This window comes from Hibiscus syriacus, unplaced genomic scaffold, assembly GCF_006381635.1.
Source record: "Hibiscus syriacus cultivar Baekdansim isolate YM2019G1 unplaced genomic scaffold, ASM638163v2 tig00110597_pilon, whole genome shotgun sequence".
Taxonomy (NCBI): Eukaryota; Viridiplantae; Streptophyta; class Magnoliopsida; order Malvales; family Malvaceae; genus Hibiscus; species Hibiscus syriacus.
Window position 1 is genome coordinate 487,517 of NW_024062795.1, and position 16,373 is coordinate 503,889.

General features: G+C 33.4%; 1 pseudogene; it reads left to right on the forward strand.

Moving 5' to 3' along the window:
- The first annotated feature begins 2,693 nt into the window (after window positions 1–2,693).
- Window positions 2,694–15,969, forward strand: LOC120134139 (annotated as a pseudogene).
- The last annotated feature ends 404 nt before the right edge of the window (window positions 15,970–16,373 follow it).

A 16,373-nucleotide genomic window follows, 5' to 3' on the forward strand; every position in this document is an offset into this window, starting at 1 on the left:
TTTCAATATATTCAAGGTATTGGATTTAAAAAATTTGGTTCAACAAAGCAATTCCTAATAGTCAAGGGATCATTTTGTAACTTTTGGTAGCCGGAACTCAACAAAGTAGTATCATATAGTCAAGGGACCATTTGTGTACTTTACCCAACTATAATTTGACAAATATAACATAAACATAAGTTGGGTAAAACTCACTAGTAATCACTAAACTTTTAGGGAACTTTCACTTTAATTATCAATCTTTTAAAAGTTGCACTACAATCACTAAACTTTTAAGTTTAATTACGATCATTGTTGTTAGTTGCCATTACGAAATGTTGATGTGACATGTTAAAGTATTCTTCCTAAAGAATCATAATTTTCCAAAATAGAATATGTCACAAAGGTTGATTTTTAGATGAACAGAACGATCACTGGTCAATTCCAATGGTAGGAGGCTTAATCTTGTAAGAAAAACAACATAGTTTAATTTCAAGTTGATCCAACAAGTAATCTGAGAGATCGGAAAGTTTTAACTTTTAAATTTTTCAAAATATCACCTCATTTCATTGTTGTTTTTATCGCCGTTAGATGGTTTAGTTGATGGATAAGATCATCCAACTATTCTTCCTCTTCTACTCTTTCTTTATTTTGATTCAAAATTATTGAAAAACTTTTCAATCTTCTTAAACATCAATCAAAACTAAAAAATAAATTTTTTTAATATGCTACCATCAATTATCATATTAACTTAAAATAAAATTATGTTAATCTTCTAGTCAAATAGATCATTTCTACTGTTAGGATTAATTGACTACCGCTTGGTTCATTGGAAAAATAGCCTTTGTGACGGTTGCAAATTTAGAACCTCAAGGTTTATTTTGAAGGAATACTATATAACATGTCACGTCAATATTTTTTTAACGATAGACGACAATAAGTGTTATGAAAACAATTCAAAATTTTAATGATTATAATATTAATTTTTAATTATTAAAATAAAATTATTTTAAAAGTCAAGTAATTAATTACCTGTATAATTTACCCAAATAAAAGAATAAATATATCATTCTCCCCCTATCAAGGGGGAAAAGGGTTAATAATACAATTGATAATTAATGATGTTTAATGGTTAAAGTCTTAATTTAAGATGGATCTGCCCCTTAAGTAATCATAACGTCATCGTACTCATTTATCGTGCTTCTTAAGCATCTATGAAACATAATAATCCAAGTAAAGATTAAGATGGTGTTAATAAGGTGGCGTAGAAATAAAACAGGGTGAGCATTTAATATCGTAGTCCCGCGATACACACGGAATAATCCCATGTCAGTTTACGACGTGAGTGCACAACAAGAGGACCCCACTTTGACATTTTACTTACCTACTCATTCCCCCTACGGAACAAACCTCCTTTGACTTTGCCAACTCCACTCCCTGCTGTAGCTACGCCACGCGCTGCTGCTCCGCCATTCCTGGCTTTTTTACATTTCTAGTTATAGTCATTGATTTCTTTATACAAAATATATATTTTCATCATATATATTATCGATGTTTTATATTATGATCAATAAGACATTAATATCTATTAGTTTGATTATGTGACATATTTGGTAAAATGATTAATTTTTAATTTCACCTCTAAGCTTTAGATAAAATATCAATTGGAACCATAAATCTAGTCAAACTCTATTATCATCGATCACTATTAGTTGTCATTAGTCGTTGATGATCTTTAAACGATAAAATTCACAATTCACTCATTTTTGATATCTTAAACGTGAATATGATGCTTATTTCACATAAAAATGTCTTGAACTCCACAAATTTAACTTATAATCCTTCGATTTTCTTTAAAATTAAATTATAATAATAAATTTATCATTCACATTCCTTTAAAAATAAAGGCACCATAAATCTAAATCTATATCATAATCAAATCTATAATTTTTTAATACTATTGTTATGCTATAATTAACAAATTATAATTACAAAGTCGACTCAAAAATTCTTGGGCCCTGGATAAAAACTTAAAAATGAGTCCTTATAGAATAAAAGTATATTATATTACTTTAAAATATTAATTTATTATTTTATTAATAACCATAAAAATATAATTAAACTTTATCAAATACATCATTTTCATTATTTTATTAAAAACCTAAAATACAAATTAAATAATAAAAGAAATCACTACTTTATAATTTTATCAAACATATTATTTTATGAAGATAGAAGATGAGACCGTGAATGGAAGGAAGTTCATGGTGCTCCCCCTAATGAACCAGCTCTCTTAATGGATAGATCATATATCTATATCTATTTTATCATCAAATCTAAATTTTATAGTTTTCTTTTAAGCTCGTTGAAGTTTGCTGTGCAGGAAGCTGTAGCTCACGTATCAAGTTTTCTTTTTTCGAGTTCTATAATAAGTAGAGAGTAATATACGTAGACTCCGCCCACTCGTCCTTCTGACCTTTTTCTTTCACACGCGCCGCTCTTTCTCGAGAAACGCCATCGTCATTCCAAAAACAGCACGAAAACAAATTATATATAATAATATCTTCTTTTGCATTCAATTTGTCAAATATAGTTCTTGAAGTTTTGAACTTGTAAAAAGATTAAATAAAAAGGGGACAACGATATTATACCAACCCCACGTATATATTTTCCCATTTTCTTGTTTTGACTGTAAAAGATTCTTGCAGCGCCGCGACAGAATGAGCTTGGTAGGGAGAAGGCCCGGAAAATCTAAATCGACGGCGCACCATCAACGGCAGCACTCCGATAACTTCCTCGGCGCTTCGTTTAACAGCAAATGTCTTCAGTCCTCCGATTTGCTTTCTTCTCAGGTCTTCAATCTTTCCATTTTCTTTCGCGTTCACAATTAGCATTTCGTATAATGGCGTTGTTCATTATTTTTTATTTTTCTGTCTGGATAGGAGTTCGAGTTTAATAAAGGGAAACGGATGATTAACAAGTCGCCGGAGCGGGGGACTCAGCCTTTTTCTTCCAGATCGTTGAGTTTAAGGATGACCGGTGATAAATACGCGTCGTACAGTGAGCTCAGCCCCGGTTTACTGGATTTGTATTCATTTGATACTGAGCTACTTTCCGAGGTTTTACTATTTTCTTCGATTAGATTACCAGCTTTTGTTAATCCGTCGCTTTACTTATCCTTGTTTTAGTAAAATATAACAAAATTGTTCTTTGTTGATGTTAGATTTGATCTGCTGTTAATCAAATGATTGAATTAAGATTCATTTAGCTGCATTTTCTTTTGCATAGCGTTAGTTAGACCAGGCAAAACATTAAAGATAATTAAAAAAATTCGTTATTGTTTGAAAATTGCTTTCATGGATAATAGATTTACTAGTTCCTTTCTGGAGTTGCAGGCTTCTGACATATATGAACCGTATCGATCAACAGACAAACTTTCGAACAAGCCACGAGGAATGACTGAGAATAACGTTCTTAAAAGCATTTCGGCAGATAAAGAAAGAGCTAATAATGTTGCAAAGATCAAAGTCGTGGTACGTTGCTTCATTGCTTCCTTGTGTTTTCTTTATTGCATAACAGATTATTAAATTGATCAATCAGTTAGTGTCAAGAAAATGTGATCTTTGGTCTCAGAAATCATACCACAGAATGCATTAATCATCTACATTTAGACCCCCGCTAATCAATCTATCTGGAGTTGGCAATCTGTTTAAAATGGCCATCCAGCTAACCAAAGAATGCCTAGGCACATAAGGAGGAAAGTAGACAAGGTTACTCTATGGAACTTTTGCCTCCTTTTCCCTAATCATATCCCAAAGCTTCCTCCCCTGATTCATCCAAATTCCAGTTTGCAGCTAGGTAAAAGAAGTTATTAGAGACCTCATCTTCGGAATCTTGTTCCAGCACCAGCTTGCATTGCTGGAAGGTTGAATATGCATGGCTAGCCCGCCTTTTAGAACATAGGCTTGTATTCAAGCCACCGATTAAGACCCATCTTACATCATTCCCGCAAACCTAAATCACCTTCATTTCTCCCCCCCCCCCAAAAAAAAAACAAAATAATAATAATAGAACTCGTACACAACTGAACCTTAGTTTCCCCGTCGGGTGGAACAAAATTCTATTCAACTCGATTTTTTTTTTTAAGTTTTGAGTTATTCGAGTCAACTTTAATTATTGAGTCGTTTTCGAATTCAAGTCAAGCTGAAATTTGAAACTTTTGAATCACTCAAAAAATCAAAATTTTGGATGAGTATTTTGACAGTTTTATGATTTAATCTCAGATTTCCTTATTCATTCAATTCCTCATTCATTTTAAGTACATTTTTACCAAATTTGAACCACATGATCCTAAACCATCATAGAATGTCTATGTTCTTCCAATTTCTCTTTTATAATTATTTTCTATTTTTTAATTTAGTCCCTCAAATTTGCATAATTTTCTTATTTTTCCAATTCATCCTTCATTTTAAACTCATTTTGACTAAATTTGAACCACATGATCCGCTAACACTATAAAATACCTATGTAACTTCAATTCTTATTTTTTTACTAAAAATACTCTTTTTTAATTTGATCTCTTAACTTTACATTTTACTCAATTTGATCATTTGACTGCAATTATTTGTAAATTCTTTCTTCTCATTAATTTATTAACTCTTTTATACTCTCATCTATACTTCACCCTTAAAATATCTTCTTTGAAATATAATATTGTAAATATATTTCATAACATTAGATTATATATGATATAATAAATAACATGATAATGTGAAAAGAATATGAATATATATATCTTATATGGTTAGAGAAATTTGAAAAATTACAACCAATTCATACTATAATATTAGAAACAATTTTAATTAAATTTCTATAGAAACTCGAGCAACTCGACTAGACTTGAATTTTATAAACTCGGCTTGACTATAATTTCATAAACTCGACTCTAAAAAATTACAAATTAAGATCAAATCATAAAATATGAATTATTAACTCGAATAAATAAAAAAAATTATTCGACTTGACTCAATCAAATACTTACCCCTAATACTAAGGAGAACCTTAGGAATGATAAAGTTACAACCGCCCAACATACGATAAAAGATGACTAATCCAACCATTGATCTTTGCCGCAACTTTATTAACGTGAGGTGTAAGATCTTACAACTTTTAGAAATTTATGAGATTTTTTATGTCCTATCATGTTTAAATTTTATTTCATGCCATTAGGTTAAAATATATTTTTTGATATCCTAATTAAAATAAATCATTTTAAACATATGTAGTAGCAGACCATAATAAGGACATGTGGGGCCATGGTCTCCCAAATTTAAAAAAAAAATATAATTTAGACTTTTAAATATTTCAAAAAATTTAATTTAGTCTCCATAAAATTTCTGGAAATTTAAATTATGCTTTAAATTTTTTGAACATTCTTAATTAAATCTCTCCCATAATTTTTAAAATTTTCATGAAGTCTCTCAAAATCTTAAAAAATTTAATTAGACTTCATTCTTTTTTGGGAAAAAATATAAATTGAACCCTTCAAAAAAATTAAAATTATAATTTAAACCTTTATTTTTTTTTTAAATTTTTTAAGTTAATCCCCCAAATTTCATCATCAAGTTCCACCACTAAACATATAAGTAGTACAATTATCCATCTCACACTAAAACAACCTAATGTAGTACTTTGGTTGTTCCCACGTTAAGATGATAAAAATCTTGGTAAGTGTTCAAGTATAGATAACTCAAACTTTTTTTTTTTTGAGAGATCTTTGTTATCTTTAATTATTAAAGTTCAATATGCATATAAATATCACGTATTCATGGACATCATTCAGGACATCACATACACATAGCATCATATATTGATTTTAATAAATCAATATAAAACTCAATAGTCATTTGTAGGTAATAAGCATCTCTATATTTTCGTCTTGGACCGCCATCTTACGCATAGAATTCAACATGACTTGTATTTTATTTATGTTATATCACAATAAAATTCACTACTATGAAAGAAATAAAATTATAATAAAAATGATATATAGATAGTATTTAAAAATTCTAACCCTTATAAAAATAATAAAAAAATGAACTGTCAATCACATTAACCTAAAAGGTCATACTATGCATTATGCATGCATAAATATTATGTATATAGTACATATAAATTGCATAAAAAAATATGTTATAATAGACATTTGCTTAAACTCGTAAGTCACTCCACTGAGCTAGAGTCTCCACAGAGATTATACGACACATCGAGAGAAGTCGTCCTCTCGGGGTCGGGGGCAATGTCCTTGGGCATTTTTTTTAAAGAAAAACTAGACTTTCATTCTAAAATTTTTAGTTTTATTAATCTTATCCATAAATTTATAAACAAATCAAAACTACTATAATCTTATTAAAGTAGTAAATTGTGTAATCTTATTATGTACAAGACTTATTTATAGATCGTCATAAAAAAACAATTGATAAATACGAATTGATATATTAATTTAATTTTTGAATTAATTTAACTAAGATGGATATGAAATTTTATGTTATGTCATTAAACGTTTTAATCATAAAAATTCATTTGGAATCTCCTTATGGGAAATAAATTTAATCAATTAAATCCTTAAAAAACTTATTAATCATGTAATTTACGCAAATCATAATATCACATATATTTAAGAACATATATCATGCTAAAATCATATAAATTTGTATACGATTTATACGAAAATGCAAGTAACTCCGATACCACAGGAAGAGTTTTTGGGCCGAAAATTCTTACCTCGTTGAAATACAACGTGGCAGAAAATTTAATTTGCCACTTAATTACCTTGATTCCTTAACTCTTCAGATGTTGCCACTTAATTTGCTCTAAATCATTAATGGTACTGCCTTTTGGAAAGACTCCTCAAATTAAATGAAAAATTCATAATATGAGATAACCTTAATGCAATTCGTGATATAGTTTTTTATTTCACGGTATCGTGATAGAATATTAGACATGAAAAAAAATCAATTTTATATTGTTACATCTTTAATTTCTCGAAAACAATTAATTTGACTAAACAATTCATTTATTCATTTGAAAAGGTTATGTAATTTTTTAGTTTCAATTGTCGAAAGGCCTAGAGATATCTCTCTTACAATAAGAGGGAAACATTTTATTTTAATTGATCATATCTAAATATATGATTCTCATTATATTTAAGCATAACATTTTCAAATGAATTAATGAAGATCAATATATCTAGGCCTTATATATTGAGATATGATTGATATATCTAGAGATATCATCTCTCTTACAATAAGAGAGGCCTAAATATTTCTCGTGTTGAGAATCATAGTGATTTTTGGTCAAATAATTTATTGATACAACAATTAGAGATTAACTTATGGTTTTGATCTTTATATTAATCTCAAAATGCGTTGATTTAAAATTTATTCTCAACAAATATATATGAATTTGATTTGTATCTTATATACATATTTATCTTTTGAATATCAATCAAACTTAATATTAAGTTTAATATATTATTGTGTCCACAATAATAATCAATTCGACTTTAGAATAATTAATAATATTATTTAAGGAGAATATTATATAATAAAAATACAAATGATTATACTAATAAATTTAATTATCAAAATATTAAGTCTATATAATGTGCAGGAAATTATTACTAACAAGAGGATGTTATCAGAAATATTATGCCTTTGAATGAATACAGACCAGTTGCTTGCAATAAGCTTAGGCAAGAACTTTGTCATTCTAGCAACAAGATGCACTTGTAGATGACTGAACAATAATAAATTGAACGAAAATGTTTCATGCAACTAGGATTAGGCTTTTTGGGAACCAAAGCAACTATGGTTGAATTGAAAGCCGGAAGCATTCTATTATACTGAAAAAAAGTTGCATCACTGCTGCAGTGGCATCTTCTCCAACAATATGCCCAGTAGTTTTGAAAAAAATGATAAGGAAAACCATAAGGGCTTGGTGCATTTCCTCTATCTTGAGAAAACATTGCATACTTGATTTACTGCTCACCAATAGATCCGTTTAGCTCCACTTGATCTTCAGAACAAAGACTGCACTGCAAAAGCTCTTGTAACATCTCCATTGATGTAATGTAACATTAACTTCATGATCAGAGGAATATTGAACCATGCTACCGACCCCTACAAGATATGATGTGGATAATGAAAATCTTAACCTGAAACTAATGCCAAGAAAGAATGGGAAAAGGAAATGTACTTTCTTCCTTGATTTTGTTCTGTCTTTGTTAAATAGCTAAATTATAACTGCCAATGCAGGTGCGCAAGAGACCTTTGAACAAAAAGGAAATGGCAAAGAAAGAAGAAGATATCATTACTATACAGTCAAATTCCAATGCACTAACGGTTCATGAAAAAAAACTAAAGGTGAGTAGTTGGCAGGGCTTCCTCTTTTTCCTGCAGTTATTGTTATGAACTGCGATGTTTATGTTTGGATTTATTCGTTTGGTCCACTCACTAACTTGAGCCCCTAACCCTCCAGTCATGTCATGCTATAGCATTTTCAAGAGAATACTTGTTTAAAATCAGAAACAAAGTTGATTGCTCTTTGCTTTGATTTTCATGGAAAACCCATACTTGTTATATAAAAGCCTCTGCAACTCATGATAATCTCCACCAGCTTTATCACTTCAGATCCTCCAGGGTTAATTGTTTGAGCTAGAAGCAGTTTCTTTCCTGTGAGATCTAATTATTTATTACTTGCAGGTTGACCTGACAGAATATGTTGAGAAGCATGAATTTCTTTTTGATGCCGTGCTGAATGAAGATGTTGGCAATGAGGAAGTGAGTATATACAAGACTCAACTTTTAATGCGCCATTTAGCTAATTTCACAATTTCATTTTGTATTGCTCTAGGTGTATTCTGAGACTGTGGAGCCAATAGTCCCACTAATTTTCAATCGAACAAAAGCGACTTGTTTTGCATACGGGCAAACAGGTAAGTAGCTTTCGTAAATTTGAAAGTCATGTTCTTGCAAATGAACTTTAGTTGACTTTTTTTTTTTTTTGGTACAGGAAGTGGAAAGACATATACTATGCAGCCACTGCCTCTCAAAGCATCTCAAGATATATTGAGATTAATGCACCATTCATACAGGAACCAAGGCTTCCAACTCTTTGTCAGTTTCTTTGAAATATATGGGGGGAAAGTCTTTGATCTCCTTAATGATCGGAAGTAAGTTACATTTAAATATGTTTGGAAACCTATATAAATAGTCTTATAGTCATGATTCCCTGATTACTGATTCGGATTCTACTTTCTGCAGAAAGCTTTTCATGAGAGAAGATGGTAAACAGCAAGTATGTATTGTTGGTTTGCAAGAGTACCAGGTATTAGATGTTGAAACGATTCAAGAGTTGATTGAGAGAGGAAATGCGACCCGAAGGACCGGCACTACTGGAGCAAATGAAGAATCCTCCAGGTCTCATGCAATTCTTCAGCTTGTCATCAAGAGATCAGCTGATGGCAGTGAAAAGAAGCCTGCTAGACTTGTAGGGAAGCTTTCTTTTATAGACCTTGCTGGAAGTGAGCGTGGCGCTGATACAACTGACAATGACAAACAGACAAGGTATAGAACATTTTGTATCATACAGTCGTGCAAATAGATAACCAAATATTTTTATTCGAATACAATCTGGGTTGCGGTGACATCCATCATATAGAATGTGCCGTTTAAATCATAACGAGCTGATTTTATGTTTCTGCAGAATGGAAGGTGCTGAAATTAATAAAAGTTTACTCGCTTTGAAAGAATGCACAGAGCTCTTGACAATGACCAGGGTCACATTCCCTTCAGAGGAAGTAAGTTGACTGAGGTTCTTAGAGATTCATTTGTCGGTGACTCGCGTACTGTTATGATATCTTGTATTTCACCAAGCTCAGGGTCATGTGAACACACCCTGAATACACTCAGATATGCCGATAGGTATGTGGTTCGAGATCTAAAACGATTTTTAGAAGTAACTTGTGTTGAAAATTAAACCAACTTTCGGTGGAAAGTTAGATTTAATTAATCCACCGAATGGCAAATGTCAAAAAGGGTGGATTTGTGTTGAAAATTAACAATGGTAGAAATGCACTTTTAGTCATTGTAATTTAGGGTATTTACAAATTAGTCCTTAAGCTTCAACTATAAATACCCTAGCTCATTTAGCTTCAAAACCATCCCAAAACATTCTAGCTTTCTTCCAATACTAGAGAGAATTTAGAGAGTTTCTTGAGAGTTGTTTTCTCCTTTTTATCAAGAGAGAATTATCATTGTTTTCTCCTTAGTAGATCGAGAGAAGTTGTAATTCATATTTTCTCATAGTGAAATTCTTTTACCGTTGCCCGTGGTTTTTACCCTATATTATTCAGGGGTTTTCCACGTAAATTTTGTGTCTCTTTTATCTTCATTTTTATTTTCTCAAATTATCAGTTGCGATTTTGCTCTATCCGATAGCCGTCTTCCGCAACAATTGATATCAGAGCTAGATTAGAGTGTGTAATATCTGCTTATTGTCTTTGTGGTTGTCACCAAAAGGTGGATCCTTCAACATAAGAAAATAAGAAGTTATTACCCATTCTTTGAAGGTTCAAGAGAACTATTCACAATAGTGAAATAGTGGTAGCTATCCGTAATAGAAGCTATGGCAACGAAATTTGATATTGAAAAATTTAATGGGAGAAATTTCTCATTGTGGAAATTGAAGATGAAGATCATCCTGAGGAAAGACGGATGTCTAGCAGCTATCAGTGAAAGGTCGGTAGATTTTACAGATGACAATAAATGGATCGAAATGGACGGGAATGCTATGGCAAACTTTCATCTAGCATTAGCAGATGAAGTATTGTCAAGCATCGAGGAAAAGAAGACAGCTAAGGAGATATGAGATCATCTCACCAAATTGTACGAGGCCACATCGTTGCACAATAAAAATTTTCCTTAAGAGGAAATTATACACTCTCCGTATGCCATAATCTACATCAGTGACGGAGCACTTAAACACACTGAACACGTTATTTTCTCAGCTTACATCTTTAAGATGTACAATAGGAGAACAAGAACGTGCTGAACTTCTACTTCAAAGTCTACCTGATTCGTATGATCAACTCATCATCAACTTGACAAATAGTAATGTCACCAGTCTAGTCTTCGATGACGCTGCAGCTGCTGTTCTCCAAGAAGAAAATCGGCGCAAGAACAAGGAAGACAAACAAGTAAATCTGCAACAAGCAGAGGCATTGATAACGATGAGAGGGAGATCAACAGAACGTGGCCAAAGCAGCAGTCACAAACATGGTAGATCGAAGTCGAGGAGCAAGAAGAATTTAAAGTGCTACAACTGTGGAAAGAAGGGTCACTTGAAGAAGGATTGTTGGAGTCTAAATAAAAACTCCAATCCACAAGGTAATACCGCAAACACTTCAGATGATGGAGATGCACTATGCTGTGAAGCGTCAACCACCGTGGAAGGAAGAAAAAGATTTGCAGATATATGACTCATTGATTCAGGAGCAACATATCACATGACCTCAAGAAGAGAATGGTTCCATCAATATGAACCTGTCTCAGGAGGATCTGTGTATAGTTGTAATGATCATGCCTTAGAGATCATTGGCGTGAGAACTATCAAATTGAAGATGTATGATGGAACAATTAAAGTTGTTCGAGATGTGCGGCACGTGAAAGGCCTAAAGAAAAAATTTATTATCCTACGGATTGTTGGATAATAATGCAAGCAAGATTGAAACACGGAAAGGAATCATGAAGGTGTTCCGTGGAGCACTTGTGGTGCTGAAAGGTGAAAAGATAGCTGCAAACTTGTACATACTGAAGGGAGAGACATTGCTAGAAGCAGAAGCCTCTGTTGCCTCATGTAGTTCAGATTCTACAATGCTATGACATCAGAAATTTGGACACATGTCAGAACAAGGAATGAAAGTTCTTGTGGAGCAAAAACTACTTCCAGGCTTAACAAAGGTAACATTTCCTTTGTGTGAGCATTGCATAACAAGTAAGCAGCACCGGTTGAAATTCAACAAATCAAATTCTAGAGGCAAAAATGTTCTAGAATTGGTTCACTCTGACATATGGCAAGCACTAGTTATATCCCTAGGTGGAGCAAAATACTTTGTCTCATTTATTGATGACTACTCCAGGAGATGTTGGGTGCACCCTATTAAGAAGAAGTCAGAAGTGTTTTCAACTTTCAAAAACTTCAAAGCGCGGGTGAAACTCGATTCTGGAAATAAGATCAAGTGTTTCAGAACAGATAATGGAGGAGAATACACAAGCGAAGAATTTGATGACTTTTGCAAGAAAGAATGCATCAAAAGACAGTTCACAGTGGCGAACACTCCTCAACAAAATGGAGTGGCAGAGCGAATGAACAGAACCTTGTTAGAAAGAACAAGAGCAATGTTGAGGGATGCAGGCCTAGAAAAATTATTCTGGGCAGAAGCAGTCAATACCGCCTGTTATTTGGTGAATCGAGCTCCATCAACTGCAATAGAGCTGAAAACACCAATGGAGATGTGGGCTGGTAAACCAGCTGATTATTCAAACCTCCATATATTTGGAAGTATTGTGTACGTGATGTACAACTCCCAAGAAATCTCAAAGTTGGATCTAAAATCCAGGAAATGCAAATTCTTGGGGTATGCTGATGGAGTAAAGGGGTATCGCTTGTGGGATCTCACTTCCCGTAAAGTGATCATCAGCAGGGATGTCATCTTTGTAGAAGATAAGCTACAAAGAAAAGAAGACGATGATAGCCTTGAAAAGTCAGAGACTATACATATACATGTGGAAAAAGAGGTTGAACAAGGAGATTCTTCTGAAGCAGAACCAGCACATGATGAACAAGAACCAGAGAGTTCTGAAACTCCAACAACTCATCAATCAGATCGTGTGAGAAGACGTCCCAATTGGCACTCAGATTATGTTATAGAAGGTAATATTGCATACTTCCTTTTAACAGAGGACGGTGAGCCATCAACATACCAGGAGGTAATAAACAGCTAAGATGCTTCACTGTGGATGGCGATGCAAGAAGAAATTGAAGCCCTTCATAAAAATAATACATGGGACCTTGTGCCACTACCACAAGGAAGGAAGCCAATTGGTAACAAATGGGTCTTCAAAATCAAGCGAAATGGTGACGATCAAGTTGAGAGGTATCGTGCAAGACTGGTGGTCAAAGGATATGCTCAAAAGGAAGGTATTGATTTCAATGAATATTTCTCCTATGGTTCGACTAACAACAGTTCGAGTAATTTTAGCAATGTGTGCTACATTGAACTTACATCTAGAGCAACTAGATGTTAAAACAGCTTTTCTTCATGAAAATCTTGAAGAAGAGATTATATGCTCCAGCCTGAAGGTTTTGAAGAAGACGAAAAGAAGAACTTGGTTTGCAGGTTGAACAAATCTATGTACGGTCTAAAGCAGGCGCCGAGGTGTTGGTATAAGAGATTTGATTCCTTCATTATGTGGGATACAACAGACTTAATGCTGACCCTTGTGCTTATTTCAAGAGGTCTGGTGATAACGATTTTGTTATATTGTTGTTGTATGTGGATGACATGTTGGTTACAGGACCCAACAAAGATCATATTGAAGAATTGAAGGCACAACTGGCTAGGGAATTTGAAATGAAGGACTTGGGATCAGCAAACAATATTCTAGGGATGCAAATTCACCGAGACAGAGGTAATAGGAAGATTTGGCTTTCACAAAAGAATTACTTGAAGAAAATCTTGTCACGATTTAGTATGCAAGATTGTAAGCCAATTTCTACCCCTCTTTCTATTAATTTCAAATTATCCTCCAGTATGAGTCCTAGCAGTGAAGAAGAGAGGATGGAGATGTCTCGAGTACCGTATGCATCAGCAGTGGGAAGTTTAATGTTCGCTATGATATGCACAAGACCAGACATTGCACAAGCAGTGGGAGTGGTTAGTCGGTACATGACGAATCCAGGCAAAGAGAATTGGAATACAGTGAAGAGGATCCTGAGATACATCAAAGGGACCTCAAATGTTGCATTATGTTACGGAGGATCAAACTTACTTATCAATGGGTATGTCGATTCTGACTATGCAGGTGATTTAGATAAAAGCAAATCTACAACAGGATATGTGTTCAAAGTTGTTGGTGGAGCTGTAAGCTGGGTTTCAAAATTGCAGTCAGTCGTGGTTACATCCACAACAGAAGCAGAATATGTAGCAGCTACACAAGCCAGTAAAGAAACAATTTGGTTGAAGATGCTATTGGAGGAGCTTGGGCACAATCAAGAGTATGTCTCTTTGTTTTGTGACAGTCAAAGCGCCTTGCATCTAGCAAGGAATCCAACATTTCATTCAAGGACAAAACACATACGATTTCAATACCATTTCATTCGTGAAAAGGTGGAAGAAGGGACGGTAGATGTGCAAAAGATCCATACCAAAGACAATATAGCAGATTTCATGATGAAGTCGATCAATGCTGATAAATTTACCTGGTGTCGATCCTCTTGTGGCCTGTCAGAAACGTAAGCAACATGATGGTACAAGGTAGAAAGAATGATGTGAAGATATGATTGTTTCAATCAAATCTTCAAGTGGAAGATTGTTGAAAATTAAACCAACTTTCGGTGGAAAGTTTGATTTAATTAATCCACCGAATGGCAAATGTCAAAAAGGGTGGATTTGTGTTGAAAATTAACAATGGTAGAAATGCACTTTTAGTCATTGTAATTTAGGATATTTACAAATTAGTCCTTAAGCTTCAACAATAAATACCCTAGCTCATTTAGCTTCAAAACCATCCCAAAACATTCTAGCTTTCTTCCAATACTAGAGAGAATTTAGAGAGTTTCTTGAGAGTTGTTTTCTCCTTTTTATCAAGAGAGAATTATCATTGTTTTCTCCTTGGTAGATCGAGAGAAGTTGTAATTCCTATTTTCTCATAGTGAAATTCTTCTACCGTTGCCCGTGGTTTTTACCCTATATTATTCAGGGGTTTTCTACGTAAATTTTGTGTCTCTTTTATCTTCATTTTTATTTTCTCAAATTATCAGTTGCGATTTTGCTCTATCCGATAGCCGTCTTCCGCAACAACTTGTGCATTTGTTTAAATAATGCTGCGGATACTTGAATTCCAGGGTGAAGAGTCTATCAAAAGGGAACAACTCGAAGAAGGATACGCTATCGTCATCTTCGAATCTTAGAGAGTCAACTGCGTTGCCCTTGGCTTCATCTTTAGCAACCGATACCTTTGAGGACATTATAACTGTTGTTCCTCTTGAAAAGAACCGACATGGGTGGTCAGACCGGATTGAAAGAGATGCATCTCCTCCTTTTAAAGTGGAAGGTGTTCCAAGTGGAAGGGCAGAAGGAAATTCGGCTGTAGTTTACTCCGAGGAGAACCGGGTGGATCCTTCACCGTTAGATGATAAATATTCAAATTCAGATGATGATCTCAATGCCCTGTTGAAGGTACCATCAACCAATCCGATCATATGAATTATCTGTTCTAATTGTATTAACTTCTGAAACGAAATCTATACTGTTTATTACCAGGAAGAGGAAGACCTTGTATCTGCTCATCGAAGGCAAGTGGAGCTCACAATAGAGACTGTTAGGGAGGTAAAGTACTATGTTCGAGTAACATATCACTCTTATCTATTTAAAAATTCGAGTTCGATTAACATAGATGAGTAACTTTGTTCTAATTGTTATTAATGCTTGCAGGAAATGAATTTGCTGGTTGAAGTTGACCAACCAGGCAATCAGCTGGATAACTATATCTCTAAATTAAATACCATTCTTTCACAAAAAGCTGCAGGAATACTACAACTACAGACCCGCTTGGCTCATTTCCAGAAACGTTTAAACGAATTCAACGTTTTAACATCTTCTGGCAATTGATATACCTGGCCGGAATATGACACCTACAGATACACTGGTGGAATTCAGCCGGTCAGTGATACGGATTCATTCATATCGTACCAGCATTCGATGACCGGCGTAATCAGAGTGGATGATAACTGGTAAGAGTGGAATCTTGTTTCTTCCCCCATTTTTGGATAGTTAAAGTTACGCAACTTGTGATTTCTTGATTTATGCATATATATATATATATATACATGTATTTACGCTGTGTAAAATACGTAAAATTTCTGCAACAGAAACACCTTGGTTTTTATCTTATTTGTCATACATGTAAGTTTTTAAATTAATATAATATATCTATCATATTGATTTAGAATAATCTTTATTAATATATATTTAACGGTTGAGATCTTTATATAAATCAAATAATTAGGCTTAATGAATTTACTTGAAATTTCACATATATATTCTATATGAA